At 44.8% G+C, this 12,854-nt stretch overlaps 1 long non-coding RNA gene across 1 annotated transcript in view; it reads left to right on the top strand.

Moving 5' to 3' along the window:
- The window catches only part of LOC122463085, a 62,073-nt gene that overhangs the window by 25,974 nt on the left and 23,245 nt on the right, over positions 1 to 12,854 (top strand). Inside the window, exon 3 of the long non-coding RNA XR_006286067.1 lies at positions 10,738 to 11,179. This is a non-coding gene — a long non-coding RNA (uncharacterized LOC122463085). The remainder of the gene's footprint in view (positions 1 to 10,737; positions 11,180 to 12,854) is intronic.

Below are 12,854 nucleotides of genomic sequence, written 5' to 3'. Positions count from 1 at the left end.
CCTGCATAATGTAGGCCATAAAATTTCACCCAGTTGCTTTCTATTTTGCCCAGCAACTTGTGGTTGAACTACAGCATAGCTTTGATGTAAAGACTCTAAGTGGCAGAGAATCCATCATATTCCATGGTGAGCTGTTCCAGTGGTTAATTACTCCCACTGATACAAACTTGTGTTTGCAGTCTGAATTTGTCTAGCTTACATATCTAGCCTGGAACATGTCCTTTGTCAAACAGATTAAAGAGCCCTCCACTATCAAACAACTTCTCCCTGTGCGGGTAGTTAACCTTAACCTTCTCTTCAATGAGCTAAATAGACCAAGCTCTCTGGGACTGATTTTTAAAGATATGTAAAAAGAAAAGGAGTACTTGTGGCACCTTAGAGACCAACCAATTTATTTGAGCATGAGCTTTCATGGGCTACAGCTCACTTCATCGGAGCTGTAGCTCACGAAAGCTTATGCTCAAATAAATTGGTTAGTCTCTAAGGTGCGACAAGTACTCCTTTTCTTTTTGCGAATACAGATTAACACGGCTGCTACTCTGAAAGATATGTAGGCACCTAAAGTTGCTATGTGTAATAGTATTTTCAAAAGCACATAGATGCAAATCAATGGGAAGCTTTTGAAAATCCCACTAGGCACCTAGCTGCATCTTTAGGCACTTAAATACCTCTAGCAATCTGGCCCTTTATGTCTCTCAGTGCTGGGTGTGTTTTGTAGACCTCAGAACATACTTGCAGTTACAAAAAAAGGAAACTTTTTTTTTTTGTTTGCTCATAGTTACAATGAGTACATTACAAAGTAATACAAGGCAGCTCATATGCATTTTACAAGGCCTGGAAAGTGCTGCAATTGGCTGATCATTGATTACTGCTTCCTAAAATAAACTCCTGGCACCAGCAACACCATTGGACTTCCCCTTCTTGACAAAATTTACAGCTATTTTCCTTCTGGGAAATTCTTGTGGCTGTAAAATGAAGGCAAGTCTCTAGCTTTGCCTTAGGGGAATTAGAAAAGCCTCAATGGATTGATAGCATTCTGGAACAATTGCATACACAACACTCGCTTGATTATGTGAATTTGTCCCTTTGATCAGACACATCTTCCCCTGCTCTCTTCTGGGTCATAAACATAGGTGAGTCCTGATGACATGGTTGTAAACTATGCTAAGAAGTGAAGGGCTAGAGCAGGGTGAAACACAAGGTTTGGTTGGTGTCCAAACAGGGAATTGCAGAGGGAACTGTTTTGAGAACAAGAAGTGACCACGCGATCCAAAAGCCATTGGGTTTCAATGGTAGTCACTCTACTGACAGATGTCCGGTAAGAGGCAAAATAATTCCGTCATCATGGGTTCCGATTGTCTCTGATCTGCATCCCAGATGTCTGTAAACTACAAGGACATTAGTCTGTGATTGATTGTCCTTTGGGTTTCATATTGTGCTTTATTTGCACTTGACTGTATAAGGAACAAGTTAATAGTAGCCATTAATACTAACCCCTACCATGTGACTCCGATCCATGTCACCTGGCTGGGGCTAGGAAATAAAGTTTAGACTTTTAGCAACACTCCTGTATGTCACATCTTTCTTACATACTGGCCGTGCTACCTGGTTCTCTGCTTGTTTGGATGTTACCCTCCTGCCGGTGTCTCCCACTCAACTGACTGTTCCAATGGGGACATCTGTTTTCTCTTCATCTCCCCTTATGTAGCTGCAGTGCCTGGTGGAAACAGCTGGGCTCAGTCCCTGGTTTCCAGATGCTTTTATGACTTTCCAAGGTTGTTCTTTCCAGTGAAGAACCTGGATGCCTGTAGTAGCATCTGTAAAAATGGAGGAGGAGCCAGCTCCATGTGACCTGTCAGTTTTCCATAGACCCCGAGAAAGTGCTCGACAGGGCACAGTTTGAGACTGTCTGCGTTAGTACCTCCAAGATTAGGTTTGGAACAGAATATCCGTTCCTGGAGTCAGGGGGGTTATAGCATGTGCAAGCTGATTCACAGGTACGTGGATTTATTTTATCTGCAGACTGTTGCTTATTTGGTATATTGAATGCATTTGCTAGATGTCACTAGTTCCTACCAGACTGCTGGGAGGTTTGTTCTAAGGCCTGAGGTAAGCACAGAAATAACTAAAATTATCGGGAGCATTAGCAGTAGGGGTGGGTGAAGCGCTTCAGGGGAAACAGAATAATCTGAACTTTTGCCAAAAATTCAGACTGAAACCAAATCGAAACTATTTGTTTTTTTTTTTTTTAAAGGAAAATCAGCTGATTCTCAATGGTATGTTTGTTATTTCTGTTGCGCTTTTGTGCTTCTGAGATTGGCTGCAAATGGAAGCAGAAGAGACCAAATACTATGAGGAAAGGTTGTTCTCTGTCTGCTCCCAGTTAGGTCAGGAATACACAATGTGAGAAACCTCCCTAGGGAGCCTGTAGTTGAGAGATTTCCCATGCAGTTAGGTAGAGCCATAAAGAGGAAGTATGGTCCAATGGTTAGAGTGCTAGCTTGGAATTTGGGAGTTAATTTCCCTGCTCCGCCACAGATTTATTGTGTGACCTTGGGCAAGTCACTAAAGTCCAGATCCTTGAAGGTATTTAGATGTCCAGCTCTCCGGGTTCAGGTCCCCATCAATAAAATGGAGATAAGAGCCCTGCCCTATTTCACAGGGGTGTTGTGAGGATAAGTCCATTAAAGATTGTGAGGGGCTCACTACTATGGTAATGGGGGTGGGGAGACTGTGAGGTTGTAGGGTCCCAGAGCTCAGGCTGCAACCCCAGCTCAAACCTCGACACTGCAATTAAACAGCCCCTTAACCCGAGCCCCATGAGCCTCAGTCAGATGGCACCAGCTAGCCACAGGTGTCTAACTGCAGTCTAGACATATCCTCTTCGTTTGGTCCGGGTGAACCAAATTCATCCCTGCTGTAATGTTATTGAGAACAGTAGAGTTACACCAGGGATGCATCTGACGTGGTCTTTCCAATCTTGTTGCAGATTCCTTTGAGATTAGATGACAATTATTAGAGAACTTCTTAGGGGCAGTCTGTGCTCTCATTTTCACCAGTGTAAATGCAGAGTAAGTCCATTAACATCAACAATGTTACTCCAGGCATGTATCTGTTTAAATGCGAGCAGAGAGCTGTCCCTTTTCATGTTGCTGTGGAGGAGCAGGGGTGTGGTTAGGTTCAGAGGGAAGACTTGCTGCAACAGAAATGTCTTTAGCATGCAAATGGAATTTTTAAAAAAACCCATAAATAAGGGAAACTGCAGAGCTGAAACCACAGCCCTCATTTAAAGGAACACTGACAATAAGCTTTTAAAAATAGATTTTAATTCTCTTTGCTGTTTAAAAACACCTCCTGTAATGTTAAAAATGATCAGAGTTCCTTCACTTTATATGCAGTTATTTTCTTTTTACTAAGCATTGGTTTGTTTGTGCTGTCCTCCCCATGGCTCTAAAGGGGTATGGGGACTGATTTTAGGGACATATGAATTGTCACCGTGGATGAGACCCATGGTCCACCTAATTCTCTAACCTGTCTGTGACATTGGTCAGGACAAGATGAAGAGTCAGGTGCAAGAAATCCTGCAGTTAGAAGTTATGGGATAACCTACCCCCAGGGCAAATTTCCTCCTGACCCCTGTTAATTAGAGGTTGGCTTAAGCCCTGAAGCATGAGAGTTTATGGGGTTCCAGATCCTCAAAGGTACTTACGTACTTAACTCATACTGAAATCATACCTTTGAGGATCTGAGCCTATATCCCTTCCACATCTCTTGATAATTTTGTAGCGTTTACAGCTATAACCCTGGATCATTGTGTTATCCAACTAAATGTCAAATTCCTTTTTGAATCCCATTAAGATCTTTGCCACAGTGATGTCTTGTGGCAATGAGTTCCACATGCTCAATGTGTAAAATTGCATTTTCTCTGATCAGTTTCGCATTTGCCACCATTTCATTTCATGGTCTTGACTTAGGAGACTGGCGTAGCTCCACTGACTTTGGTGAACTCACTCCTGATTTACAATAGTGAAAGTCAGGAAGAATCAGGCCCCATAGTTGGAAATTGTACCATCAAGGTTGATGCATACATTGCCCTGTTCCCAGAAGCATGCACTGATGATGTTTTTACCACTCAAAGACCTGGTTGTGCCTGTATGCACAAAGGAAGGAGAAAGTGTATGGTAAGGAGACTACCTTCACTTTGCTCCCACTGTAAAAGGGCCAGGCATACTGTGGCTCCTTGCACTCCACAAAGCTAGTGGCATTGGCCTCTGCAAAGATGGTTGGAAGGAGAAAAAGAGGGGTCATGGTACCAACCCTTCCGCCTCGCACGCAGCCAGTTAGCCAGGGAGGGGCAGGCTCACAGCACCCACTTTATGGGTGGCATAGTGGTTAGGGGGAGACAGTGTCCCTCCTCCCTCCAGGCTCCTGCTAAGCTGGTGCAGTTGAGCACTGCTACCCGCTTGGGGCTGTAGCCATACGTTGTCATTTGTCATTGGTATAATGGAGCTGTGCTCGGCCATGCCCTCTATCAGTCCCCACCCTGCTTCTGACAGGCCCCCTCTTTATAGCAGGGGTTGGGGGTGGCTTTGTATCAGCAGAGGTTTCCTCAATACAAGGGGAACCCTCGGCTGGTTGTTTCTTGCCTGTTTCCACTCAAGTAGTGTAAAGGGGATGTAGCACACTGGAGAATGTGGGTCTTGGTCTTTTCAATTTGTATATACAGCTAGTAATGTTTCAGATAACACTACATTAAAGTGCACTAAGGAACCTTTAGTGTGCACTAGCAGGGTCTACACGGACCAATTAATGTGCAGCGCATTTGTGCGTTTTAGAAACCACACCTTCATAGCCCACAATTACTGCTCCATGTCGACAAACGCTCAGATACAAGCCAGGGAGCAAAGATGTCACAAACTCCCCTGGGAAAGGGGTAAAGTCAACATGAGTGGAGTCACCATTTCCTGTGTTTTTTCCAGTGGTTACCGGATAAAATGAAATTGTTGTTTATTTTTTAAATCAGGGGTGTTTTACCAGTGCTGATTGGTTAAAATCTAAAATCAGAAGCCTTAGATATAGATTAATGTTGAACTGATCTGAAACAATATTTTCTGAGGGGAAAATCAAATAATTTCAGCAGGGCAGACAGTTCCTTATAAAAATGTCCATTTTTTGGAAACCACGTATTCCATCAAAAAAACATTTCGCTGGAAAACTGCCAACCACCACGAGCTGTGTGCTCTGTAGGTGTCTAAATGAGCATTCTAATAACAGTTTCCCAGCATCGACTGAGAACCGGACTCCCGAGGCTGATAAACAATCTGACTCCCTATGCAGTGTGCTTTGTCCTATCTCCGTGTTTGAAGTATAGAACTTGGATGCCTGTAAAGATTTGTTAGTTTATTAAAATCCCCAGCAGAATTGGCTGCTATCCAACAGGTTAGGCTTTGGATTTGCTTTCCCCACCTCCAGCCCACGCCAGCATCTCCCACGCCTTGAAAGCCGGAGGAAAGATTTTGTGTGAAATGACTTACCCTCTGAAAGAGATTTAAACAAGTGCAAAGGGGGTTGGGGTGTGAGCAGTTCGCCCCATGTGGAAGACAAGCAGGAGGATCCTGGGACCTACAGGCCAGTCAGCCTCACCTCAGTCCCTGGAAAAATCATGGAGCAGGTCCTCAAGGAATCAGTTCTGAAGCACTTAGAGGAGAGGAAAGTGATCAGGAACAGGTTTCAGAGTAGCAGCCGTGTTAGTCTGTATTCACAAAAAGAAAAGGTGTACTTGTGGCACCTTAGAGACTAACGAATTTGTTAGTCTCTAAGGTCCACAAATACTCCTTTTCTTTTTGATCAGGAACAGTCAGCATGGATTCACCAAGGGCAAGTCATGCCTGACTAATCTAATTGCCTTCCATGATGGGATAACTGGCTCTGTGGATGAGGGGAAAGCAGTGGACATGTTGTTCCTTGACTTTAGCAAAACTTTTGACATGGTCTCCCACAGTGTTCTTGCCAGCAAGTTAAAGAAGTCTGGGCTGGATGAATGGACGATAAGGTGGATAGAAAGCTGGCTAGATTGTCGGGCTCAATGAGTAGTGATCAATGTCTCCATGTCTAGTTGGCAGCCGGTATCAAGTGGAGTGCCCCAAGCGTCAGTCCTCGGGCTGGTTTTGTTCAATATCTTCATTAATGATCTGAAGGATGGTGTGGATTGCACCCTCAGCAAGTTTGCAGATGACATTAAACTGGGAGGAGAGGTAGATACGCTGGAGGGTAGGGATAGGGTACAGAGGGCCCTAGACAAATAAGAGGATTGGGCCAAAAGAAATCTGATGAGGTTCAACAAGGACAAGTGCAGAGTCCTGCACTTAGGATGGAAGAATCCCATGCACCGCTACAGACTAGGGGCCGAATGGCTCGGCAGCAGTTCTGCAGAAACGGACCTAGGGGTTACAGTGGATGAGAAGCTGGATATGCGTCAACGGTGTGCCCTTGTTGCCAAGAAGGCCAATGGCATTTTGGTCTGTATAAGTAGGGGCATTGCCGGCAGATCGAGGGACGTGATCGTTCCCCTCTATTTGACATTGGTGAGGCCTCATCTGGAGTACTGTGTCCAGTCTGGGGCCCCACACGACAAGAAGGATGTGGAAAAATTGGAAAGAGTCCAGCGGAGGGCAACAAAAATGATTAGGGGACTGGAACACATGATTTATGAGGAGAGGCTGAGGGAACTGGGATTGTTTCATCTGCAGAAGAGAGGAATGAGGGGGGATTTGATAGCTGCTTTCAACTACCTGAAAGGGGGTTCCAAAGAGGATGGATCTAGACTGTTCTCAGTGGTAGCAGATGATGGAACAAGGAGTTGCAGGGGGGAGGTTTAGGTTGGATATTAGGAAAAACTTTTTCACTAGGATGGTGGTGAAGCACTGGAATGCGTTACCTAGGGAGGTGGTGGAATCTCCTTCCTTAGAAGTTTTTAAGGTCAGGCTTGACAAAGCCCTGGCTGGGATGATTTAGTTGGTGTTGGTCCTGCTTTGAGCAGGGGGTTGGACTAGATGACCTCCTGAGGTCCCTTCCAACCCTGATATTCTATGATTCTATGAAATCCTATGCATAGCACTTTAGCGAAATGCCTGGTATGTCCTCCTCTAGTGTGTGGTTTATATAGAAGATAACAGCTTACTATTGCTGCCGGTTAAGAGGTAGCTCTTTAGCTCAAGTGGAGAGAGGTCTGTGCTGTGGTGCTGAGGGTTCCGGATTGAACCTGCAAATGACTTGTGTGAGACATTGTTCCATCAGCCCTGTTCTGATGATTTAAGAGGTGCTGGCTCCTCTGCATAAGAATCAATCTCAAGAGTGGATTATAGCTGAAATCCGGCAAGTTTGATGCCTCTCAACTGGACTCGGGAAGGATCCCTTTTTGGATGCACAGGGAGAACCCAAACACCTCCAAAGCATCTTGATTTAATTCTCACCTCACGTAACTTGCAGTGAGTCTGACCACAGGCCCCATGGGGCAGCTCACTGAAATGGTGCAGCTTTCTCTAGTGCCTGACCACAAATTAGTAGCCACAGTGGTGCTCAAGCAGAGTTTTTGGCCGACTGTTTTGAGCTGATCCCCAAGAGGGAGCGAGTACACCACACAATGGCCTTCTCCAAGGAAAACTGAACTGAGCAAACCATGTGGATGGCAAAAGGCCACTTACCTGACATGTCATTTCCTTCCCTCCCCCAACCCGTCACAGAAGCACACGCGCACAAATCAGCCCATTCATGGCTGCTGCTGGGAAACACATCCATGAAAAGGGATACTTTTCCCTGAGGTCTGAGAGGTTTGCTGAATTCTTCCATCACCTGACACTATTCAACTCTGGAGCACAAAGACTGAGGCTGCCAGTCTCTGATGTGTAAGCCACTTGGCTCGAAATCGCCAGTAGTTCCTTGGAACCTTTTACACTTCATAATTGACTTACAGCAGGGAAGCGTTTAAAGAAAAGAGATGGATAGATAGATAGATAGATGACACTTATTCATAGCAACAGGTAACTTTTGCACTGTCTAATTTCAAATTTACTCAAATGTTCTGGGTTCTAATGCTGGATTAACTCCAACACCATTGAGTTTAAATTCTAGTTCGGTGAGAAGGAAAAAGGAATAGATAGGAAAATATTTTGTGAAGAAATAGGGTGGAAAAACCGGGAGAAGAGAGGGGACAGCGTGAAAAATAAATGCAGAGAAACAAGGGGAATTTAAAAAACATAGTACTGAAGCAAATACATTTATGCTGGAGCAGGGCAAAACAGACTTCATGAATCTAGCTAAAAGTCCTTGTCTTAAAGACTTTGGGCCTGATTCATGCCTTCCTTGCACATTGGGTTGTCATTTACACCAGTGCAAAGTGGATGCAAAATACAACCTTCGGCTTTAATAGCATTTTTCATCCACTAATACTCCTGTAAATGATTATACCAGGGCCAGGGCAATGATGTACTTGGCCTCTTATACTCGAACTCAAATATATTATATTGGGATCAGGGTTCAGATGAAAGAAGTTGGGGAGACATTGTCAACATGGGAAGACATATACAAAGAGAAGCTAGGTCGTTGAGATATACGGCTCAGCTATCTATAGCTATAGCTATTATGGTAAGGCATGCCGTAGAAAAGCCTAATCCTTGATTTTCACCAAGTCACCTCCTGATCCTGCCTAAAGACTCCCTCTTTCTCCAATGCCCGCAAGAAGCGAAGCAATCACACATTCAAAAAACCAAAACAAACAACCTGTCTCCCCAAGTTCTCCCTCCCAACGGCTTTCCCAGTATGTCCCATCTTTGCTGTTCTTTTTGGGCCAGAATGTGATTCCTATCCTCACAGTGAAAACAGCGCCTTGCACCGTGACGATCCCCGTTGCCTCCAATGGGTTTCTCCGCCTGCTGCAAGGTGCTATTCAATGTCAAGCTCTTCAGAGCACGGCTGGTCTTCATTTTGTGTCTTGAGTGCAGTGTTAGTGCTTAACAGTGAAAGAAAATATTAATCAATAATGATAACGGACAATGAAATTAACCTCTTTTATGCTTTGAAGCACATTTCTCTCCTTCCTAAGAAAGTGGCCACTCTATAAGTGGGAGGAAGTACATAGATAATATCAACCCACGTAATTATGGAATGAATGTATTGGGTGGATGGCACTAAATGTATTGCTCATAAGACAGATAAATAATAGTAATCCACGGAGACAGAGGCAATTAAAGTGACAGTAACACTGATGGATTGCTAAATGCAATGACTCGACTAGCAGTAAATAGATATATGGACACCCAGATACAAAGGAAAATGACAGAAATATGAACCTGGCACATCCCCAAAATGAATTCTGAGCAGCTATTGTGGATGCTGCATGCTACCTACTGTTCAAAGAAGTCTTCCAGGACCCACTCAACTGTACTAAATCATAGGGATAATTTACTGAAGCTGTGAATTGCACAGAGTTTGCCAGGTATCTTTCGCTTTGTGGTTACTCAGTGCATCCATAATTTGACTGAAGGAGCTTTATCCTTCACTGTTTGTGGGGTAGAGAGATTGTGGGGATAGTGGCTTGCAAAATGTTAGAATTTTAGCTGCGTTGAATAATCTAGTGGGATATTTTTGATAGCTAATGCTAGAAAACTGAAAAGCAAGAGCCAAAGGCTGGTTTCAGTTAGTTCCCCGTATATAGCTCCATCGGGACAGGTTCTGCTCTCAGTTCCATCTGTTGGAGATCTGGAGGAACTCCAATGAATATGGTGAAATTACTTCAGATTTGCATCTTTGTGTCTGGGAGAAAAATCTGGCCCCGTGGCCCAATCTATCCTTTTTCTTTGGTCTCGCTAAGCTGGATAAAAGGGGCCATAGGACAGATACAAGCAGCCCCCTCTGGGGAATACCCCAGAATATTGGTCTCCTATGCTGAGTGCAGAATTGGCTGTGGCAGCTCTGCACTGTCTCTGCCACAGATCTGGGTGGAGGGGGCGTTCTAGGGTAGGCCGGGGTGGAATGGGCCTGGGGGTGGGCTGAGAGCGGGTTGAAGGAAGGAGGAGCTGTGTTGGAGCAGAAGGAGGGTGGTCTGGAGTACTGTAATGTCCCAGCTATTCTGTATCCTGCAAAAGGAGGCACTGAATCAGGGATGCAATTTAAGGCAGGTCTCAGGACTACCCTAGCCTGTGCTTAGGGGTGCACCAGCTTCCAGAGCTGCTGAATAAGAGAGGCTCAACTGCTTCACCTCTGTCCCTCTGCTGGCACCTGCACTTATGTAAGGATTAATCTGCTTCAGAGAATGTCTACATTCCAGCCGGGGCGGACCTGCTCTCGTTGTGCTCTAGCTAGCTTGCTAAAAATGGAAGTGGGGATGCCATGGCCTGGCTTCAGGGTGGGCTGCACAAACCCACATGACCCCCCAGGTACCTGCTTGCTTCTGCACCCTGCTCTGAAGCCCACACCACAGCAGCCTCACTTCTATTTTTAGTGAGCAAGCTCAAGTACAGCTAGCCGCAGGCATGTCTACACAAGCTGCCAGTCACACCCTCAGCAGCCATGCAGCTGTACCCTCAGTGTGCTTAGCTTAACATGTATGGTTTAGTGGCAGATCAGAGAGACTAGCAGCATATAGCTGGTCTGATAAATAACTCCCCTGTCTCCACTTTCCCCTGTCTATTTCCTGTTACTCCAAAATTTAGTCTTTCTTTCTTTTCTTTCCTACCACAGGGGAAATGCCACTATTTACCTTGGAGCAAGAACTAAAAGGCCAGAGCTCGTTCCCACTGACGTCCTTGTCAAAACATCTCCATGACTTCTATGTCAGCAAGGCTGGGCTCATCAAAACTCTTTCCAAAGACAAATTTCACTCAACAAGACTGTTGGAACAATAAACAGCTGTCAGATGTTCTGCATACTGAGGTCTTCCCAACTGTAATTCTCATTAAGTCAATAGACTCCGAAAGGCACGGATGCGTTGAGATGTAAGTAACTCGCTGTGCAAAGACGCAAACACACGCAGGGTGAAAAGGGAATAGTTAATTCAGGCTGCCCTGTAATTCAGAGACAATTTGTAACGTGTACACCCCATTCCTGCGTGTTTCTCAGGCCGCATTCAAACTGGTGCCTGTTTGGACCTGAATTTGAGTTTAATGAAGAAAGAGAAGGCAAGGTAATTTTTCCCTGAGGCTTCATTTCTGCCCAGAGCCCTCTCAATTTCTTTGTTTTGCTGCTTTGCTTGCATGCACATTCTCCCTCTTTCTCTGTTAATTAATTAATTAACCTTTGCTTAAAAAAAAAAAGGCTTTGAAGCTGAAAAGCGCTTATGTGTGAAGTATTGTTGTCTTTATTTTTTGTTCTCCTGGTATTCAGGAGGACAAACGGACATGACGAGAGCACGTCAAAGTCTATTCCTGTGCTCCAGAGTTTATGCCGTCATAGCAACTCACAGCCTACACCTACAGAAGGTGTTTTTCTGCTGATGTAGGAACTCCACCTCCCTGGATGACATTCGCTAAACTGACAGAGGCACTCTTCCATCAGCACTGCTGAATCCACGTGTGGGTGGATGGGGTGGTTTGGAGTTTTTTGGCCAGCGTAGCTATGTTGGTAGCTAGTGAGGTGGGTTTTTTTTCACACCCTGGCTGAGATAGCTCTGTTGGCATAAGTTTTAATTGTAGGCCAGGTCAAAGATAGTTTTCAAGTGAGATAACTGCCTTTCACCTTGTATGGTCACCTATGAAAAGTGAGTGCGAAACGTGAAAAACACGGTCAATTCAGTACAGAGAGGCAATCTGGCCTAGTGGCTAAGGCACTGCCCTAGGTAGTCAGCAAACCTAAATTCTAATCCTTCCTCTGTGACTAATGGTGGGTAAATCATTGCATCTCTTAGTGCCTCCCTTCCCCCTTTGCACGTCTTCCCTATTTAGGCTGAACACTCTTCACAACGGGGATTGTCTCATGGTTGTACAGTGCTTAGCACAGTGGGGCCCTGATTTGAGTGGGGACCCCTAGATGCTACTGTAATACAAAGGACTGAAGATGATGGTAAGAACATAAGCTTAATTTTTTCAGTCCCAGTTTTTTGCTTCCATCTGCTCATCCAGGGGACAGTAAATTGAAGTTCTAAAATACGAGCCAAGCCAGGATCAGAATGAGGAAATAACAGGAATCTCTCAAGAAAGTTGTTTCTCAAGACAGCTGGCCGAACACAATTAAGCTTTCAGCAGACATCTGAACTTTCAAATGCTTGTTTAAATGGAACAAAACCCAATCCAGATACTACTTTTTTCTTCCTCCTCTTCCTCTTTGCTGCTTATGACTATTTGTTTCACAATGACCATGGCTTAATTTTGGATCCACCCGTCATTAGTTCAAAGATGAAAAGGGGCCGGGGGGGGGCGGGTCCTGCAATCTTTTTATGTCTGGAACTTGTAGCAATTAGGTCAAATGATTGTTTGCTAACCTCATTTATCTTCTATATGTAACAATGCCCCTGGCTGGGTCACCTGTGGGGATCGGAGATGTGACCTGTGGCTCTAAAAGCATGAACTCCCACTGCTAGTCATACATGAATGAAGCATGTGTATTTAGAACAGCAGCAGCCTTGTAAACCACTGTATGTGGTCGAGTCACCATTGGAAGACAAAGGGCCACCTTGTTTTAGCAGGTGTTACACATTATTATTTGTTTGTATTTCCAGGGTGCCTTGGAGTCCCAGTCAGAGACCAGGATCCCATCGGGCTAGGTGCTGTTCAAACACGTTTCCTCTCAGTGCACTTTCCTAACTCCTGTTAATGCTGGAGCCCTGAGTGAAATGTGTAATCCTCTTGTGCATGTACAATACC

This window comes from Chelonia mydas, chromosome 15 (assembly GCF_015237465.2).
Source record: "Chelonia mydas isolate rCheMyd1 chromosome 15, rCheMyd1.pri.v2, whole genome shotgun sequence".
Lineage (NCBI taxonomy): Eukaryota > Metazoa > Chordata > Testudines > Cheloniidae > Chelonia > Chelonia mydas.
Note: the sequence above shows the minus strand (reverse complement) of the source record. Positions and strands in the feature narration are given on the sequence as shown.